The sequence below is a fragment of the Rutilus rutilus genome (genome assembly GCF_951802725.1).
Source record: "Rutilus rutilus genome assembly, chromosome: 1".
In the NCBI taxonomy this organism is placed as follows: Eukaryota; Metazoa; Chordata; class Actinopteri; order Cypriniformes; family Leuciscidae; genus Rutilus; species Rutilus rutilus.
This window is the reverse complement of record NC_140209.1, coordinates 6033945-6040296: the sequence shown is the minus strand read 5'-3', so window position 1 is coordinate 6040296 and position 6352 is coordinate 6033945.

Here is a 6352-nt window from a genome sequence, read left to right as displayed (position 1 = left end):
TGATACATTTTTACCTGACAAATAAATGTTACATCTTGATTTATTCTGAAGTTTTCCAAAATCATTATTTTAGTAGACTATGAGGAGGCTGATGCTACCGCAGCTCTGTGTCCAGGATAGGTCAAACTAAAGGTGCATATGAACGGAGCAGTAAGCACGTCATCTGAAGACCTTTTGATCTCTGTCTATCACTGACTTGGCAAGTTGTACGGAAGTGGCTAAACAAACTACACTTTTCTGTATGAGTGAGCAGCAGGCAACCGACTGAAGAGGTAAAAGCAAACCCTGCACCCTCTGACCAAGATCAGACTGGCAAGGCTGTGTTCAAGAGATCCACGTAAACCCGGGGCGTGTGACTATGAATTAATAACTGAACGAATGGTATACTCAGAATAATCAAAGATCTAAATTAATTCATAATCAATATTTATGACTATTTTCTAATAATAGCACATTTAAAAACAGCAAACAGGGCTGACCAAAGTGCTGAACAATACACAAGATACAGAACAAGGACATAACGACACATTCATGACAAAAGCTCACAATGAATTAAAAGCTAAAGAAAAAAGGAGGTTTTAGGAGAGGATTTAAAAACAGTTCGAGATTGAGCCGCTCTGATGTAAAATTGAAGGCTGTTCAGCAAAGGCTCTGTCTCCTCTATTCTTTAACCGTTGTAAGGACCACCCATTGGCCCAACGACGGAATCCAACGGCCTGGCGAAGGTTTAAAGCGTGTGTGTCTTTTCAGCGCTCCAGTGAAGTTCACTTAATTTATTGGAATGTAGTTTTATTATTACTTTAGCTCTATGCGTAATCTTACTCCAATTTCAAATGATAATCAAATTTAGATCGGATTTCTGGCTTGTTGAATGAGTGTTGATAGTCTGAGGCTCATCAATATTAACAGATCTGCTGAAAACACTCTTTATTTCATGACAATAGTTCCTGTTTTCTCCTCATTTATTCAAGTTTCAAGTTTGTATTTATTTATCCATTCAGGACCATCAGCAGATCATCTCACTTTATTCTGAGTGTTTGCTGTTAGAAACACATTATTTGACTCAGGATACATGATAAAAGCCTGTAAAACTGCTCTACTGAAAGACAATACTGTTATTTCTCACACTATGACTTCAGTAATACAAACAGTATGGCAGTACATGACACTCAGGTAAATAACTACCCTACAGCAGCATAATATTCCATATTAATCTAATTATTGTTGCAATAAAGTTATTTAATCATTAACAAGTTACAGTTTTATATGTACAGAAACTGACAATGATCATATAATATAACTTTAAAAAATAAAGAGCACCAGTAATATTTAACATTTCTAGTGTCAAACTTCATATTTAATATTTATTGGTTTTGTTTATCTGTATTTTTATTATTTTTTGTTTATTTAATAGGAACAATGTTAAAGTACACCAAATCCTTATCTGACAAGAACCAGAAGATGCTTAATCATATTTATCTTCCCAATAGCCTGACATCTCCGACATTATAGAAAAACTACCATGGCAACAACCTTTTGACTAAAATGTTTAGTTTTAGTGGCATTTATTCATTCATTCTAATTTAGTTTTTTTATTTAATTTGACTGTGTTCAGTTAGCTTTAAGAAAAGAAATATGACTATTTGTAAAAGGTAAAAGTTTTTTTTTATTATCTTTAATATTTTACATGGGTTTGATTCAGAGATGATGCAACTTACCCTCTGACTCGGATCAACTTACCCCTAAACTGGGGTAAATTGAGCCACAGGAACCCTTTTTTTATAAGAAGCCATTCGCACCACAGACAGCAGTGCCGACAGATTCAGTGCCATGAAGTTTGCAGATTAGCACCATGGACAGCGGAGTTTGCAGATTAGCACCATGGACAGCGGAGTTTGCAGATTAGCACCATGGACAGCGGGGCTTGCAGATTAGCACCATGGACAGTGGAGTTTACAGGTTAGCACCATGGACAGCGGAGTTTGCAGATTAGCACCATGGACAGCGGAGTTTGCAGATTAGCACTATGGACAGCGGGGTTTACAGATTAGCACCATGGACAGCGGAGTTTACAGATTAGCACCATGGACAGTGGAGTTTGCAGATTAGCACTATGGACAGCGGAGCTGGTATATTCAGCACCATGGACAGTGGGTGGAGCTCATAGCGTGGGCTTTAGGCCAGGGCTCTCTGACCAGCAGTTCATTGCCAGTAACAGACTAATCTGGTGTTGAATACAAAGATGAATGAAGCAGATTTTGCTGAAAATTATATGTGGTATTCATATCGGTGGCTAAAGTCTGTCATCATAGCGAGATAAAGCTCTAGTTCTTCCCTGTGCTCTGAGAAAACTAAGAAAAATAATTAGAACTAGAGAATAATTTGGCAAATGTCTTCTTTTGAAAGGATAACACCGCACTCACGAACAACAAGGTGCCAGACAAACAAAACTGAAGATCTCAAAAGATAAATAAAACTGTCTGCACACTTGAATCCTTTCAGCAAATTTAATAGCCAAGCTTTCGGTCAGACGACCATCCTCAGGGCATACAGACAATCAATGTAGCAATCAACTTAACTGGGTTCAAACACATCAAGACAATCAACGGTGATTACCACACCTGTGGAAGCCAGGTAGGAGAGTTGTAGTCCAATGGTGGGAGTTGTAGTTTTTCTTTAACCTACCCAACATATTGAGTTATCTACATAATTTACACATTTACTCCCCATAGTGAAAATCCCCAATACAAGAAACAAACAAAAGTACAGATATACAAAAATACAAGCACATATATACATACATACATGCTATACAAGTACATGAAGACTGCAAGAACATCAGTAAAAACCTTCATAAACTGCAGTATTCAAGACTTATAAAAACAGTACAGCTGTGACTATAACATGACACTCATGTCGAAATCCACATTTAAACCTTTGGGATATAAGGCATCCAAAGTATGAATCCAGTACAGTTCCCTTTGGCATAGCACTTTATCAATGTTGCCACCTCTAGATAATTTAATCTGCTCAATTCCCTGAAAACGGAGAGAAGAGACTGAGTGAGCACACTCTGTAAAGTGACAGGCCACAGGGTAGTTAGGGTCAGCACGTCTGATAGAGCTTTTATGCTCGCTTATCCTCTGTTTTAAACTACGTGTGGTCTTTCCCACATACACCATGTCACAAGGACATCTTAAAATGTAAATAACATTCTTAGTTTTACATGTAATAATGCCCTTCACATTGTAGCTCTTACCGGATCTGGGATGTTTAAAGTTACAGGTCTTGTGTGTATTATTACATTGGGCACAATTGCCACAGGGATAGTTACCATCCCTAAGAGGTGCTAAGAGTGTTTGGGTAGGAGCTGATCTTATGCATGCTTTCACTACCCTGTTGCGGAGGTTAGGGCCCCGTCTGGACACAAACAAAGGTGGATCCTTAAATTTATCCTGAAGAGAAGAGTCATCAGATATTAGGTGCCAGTATTTCATAATGGTGTTTTTAATAATAAAGGATCTTGGAGTAAAAGTAGTTATGCAAGAGACAGAAAACTTTTTATCCTTTTTAACACTCTTTTTCAAAAGGTGTGGCCGTGGTGTAGAGAGGGCGATATTATATGCCTCTTCAATACTTTTAATGGGATACCCCCTGGCTAGAAATCTTTGCTTCATATCTATAGCATTCTCCTTGAACTCTTCAATTGAATGGCAAATCCGTCTAAGTCTATAGAATTGACTCTTAGGCAGGCCGTTTTTTAGGGCACTGGGATGCGAGCTGCTTGCCAAAAGGAACGAATTGCGATCCGTCTCTTTACGATAGAGGGTTGTGGTCAATCTACCATCTTCTAGTTTGATCCACATGTCTAAGAAATGCACACATTTAGAGTCAAATTCTACAGTGAATTTTAGATCTGGGCTCATCCTATTGAGGTGAGTGGTGAATTCATTCAGCTCATCTTGGGACCCTTTAAAAACACACAAGACATCATCTAGATATCTAAAATATCTGATGATATTACTGTGAAAGGGATTTCTGTCCTCGTTAAAAATAAACTGTTGTTCAAAGAATCCAACATACAAGTTCGCATAACTGGGGGCAAAGGTACTCCCCATACTTGTGCCTTTAACTTGGAGGTAATATTCTCCCTGGTGGAAGGCAAAAAAATTTAATCTGAGAATTGATGATGCCAGATCACAGATGAAAGTGTTAGGAGGATTAACGTCCTCAGAGCGATTCTGCAAGTAATATTCTAGTGCTGTAATACCTCGTTCATGAGAAATGTTGGTATAAAGACTTTCTACATCAAATGTAGCTAAAATGGTATCAGGAGGGAGATCCCGGAGTTCAGAGATTTTATTAATAACATCCGTAGAGTCTTGTACATAAGCAGGCAGATTTTTCACAAAAGGTTTGATGAAATAATCCACAAAGTTTGATAATGGCTCTAGTAGTGACTCGTTACTAGCAACTATGGGTCTGCCCTTAGGTTTAATAAGGCTTTTGTGTATTTTAGGAAGCATATAAAATGCCGGGATGACCGGATGTTGTCTATTGAGATAACAGAATTCTTCTTTGGTTATCCAATTTTGTTCTAGGGCTTGAGTAATCAGCTCACTAATTATTTTTTGAAAATCAGCCGTGGGGTTACACTTAAGCTTCCTATAGAATGTTTCATCATTCAGTTGACGATATGCCTCAGTTACATAGTCAGTTGTATTAAGGATAACAATAGCCCCCCCCTTATCTGCTGGTTTTATTATAATGTCTGTATCTTTAGCAAGCTCTTGAATGGCATTTCTTTCATCCTGACATAAATTTTGCTGATGGGAGTAGGGCGTAGTCTGTAGCTTCTCAAGAATCTCCTGTTCAACAACCCTACAGAATGTATCGATCGAGGGATGGTTAACATAAGGTACAAATGTACTTTTAGGCTTAAACCTAGGTTTAATTAAACTCTGGTTTTCATTCTCAGTCCCAAAAAGATGTCTCAATTTAATCCTTCTAAAAAAAAGGAACAAATCAGTCTTAATTTCAAAAGAGTTTGTATGGCTAGTGGGAACAAAGCTCAATCCCTTACTCAGGGCCGAGAGATGTTGAGGAGTAAGTACCTTATCAGACAGATTCACGACCGGACTCTGGCCTGCTGGCGTGTCACTGGCCCCATCTCCAGTCCGTTTCTTCTGTCCTCTCCTCGTCTTCCTTGGTTTCCTGTCTTGTTTTTTTGACCGTTTTTCTGTGACTTCCTTCCCTTGTTCCATTGGTCGTTTTTTTTAAACTGGCGTGTTTGAAAGCGATGGGCACTGCGGGAGGAGTCAGAGTCGCTAGGGAAGTCACTATCAGATGTAAAGCCAAACTGTTGTGTACGGTGTCCTCTTAATAGGTCTCGTTGGGTCTCCTCTCCAAACAACCATTTATACACCTTTCCAGTCTGATAATCGTTGGCATCTCTCCTGTATTTCCTCAGTTTAGTGGTCAACATGTTGTCTTCAAATTCTTTCAGTGTCTGTTTAATTGAGTCACAGACATGGGCAAAATCAACACCCAACTTTTCTTTCATGAATGTTTCTTGTTTTACAATGTCTTTTTCAATGTCCTCTTTTTGTTTTGTGACCTCTTCAATTATTAAAAGCATTAAATCCATGGAGCATTTATTAAGTATCTCACACCATTTCTTATTAAAATCTTCATTTTCTTTACCGATTGTAGGTGCTTTTTGGATACGTAGACCTTGTGGAATGCGTTTGCTTCTCCAGTATTCACTCAGTGTACTTCCATGAAGTTTCATACGGATTTCTTTCTTCTTTAAGTGTGTCAGTTTCATTTTCATATCTTCTGCTGAGAGAGAATGGATACCTGTAAAGCTGATAGTAGGAAACAGGATTCTCTCTGCATCTGACGTGGAGTAAGCGAAGGTCTCAGCTCCTGTTGTGGTCAGTGCATTAATCTCTTGGAATGAGGACATATTCAAAGATTTTGCAAGGACTCGGGTGCTGGTGAAGGAGAAAATATTTTGAAAGGATAACACCGCACTCACGAACAACAAGGTGCCAGACAAACAAAACTGAAGATCTCAAAAGATAAATAAAACTGTCTGCACACTTGAATCCTTTCAGCAAATTTAATAGCCAAGCTTTCGGTCAGACGACCATCCTCAGGGCATACAGACAATCAATGTAGCAATCAACTTAACTGGGTTCAAACACATCAAGACAATCAACGGTGATTACCACACCTGTGGAAGCCAGGTAGGAGAGTTGTAGTCCAATGGTGGCAAATGTCTTCTTTAAAACAAGACCAACCATATGTCTATATTCTAAAGCGTTCTTGAATTACAACCATTTAAGTC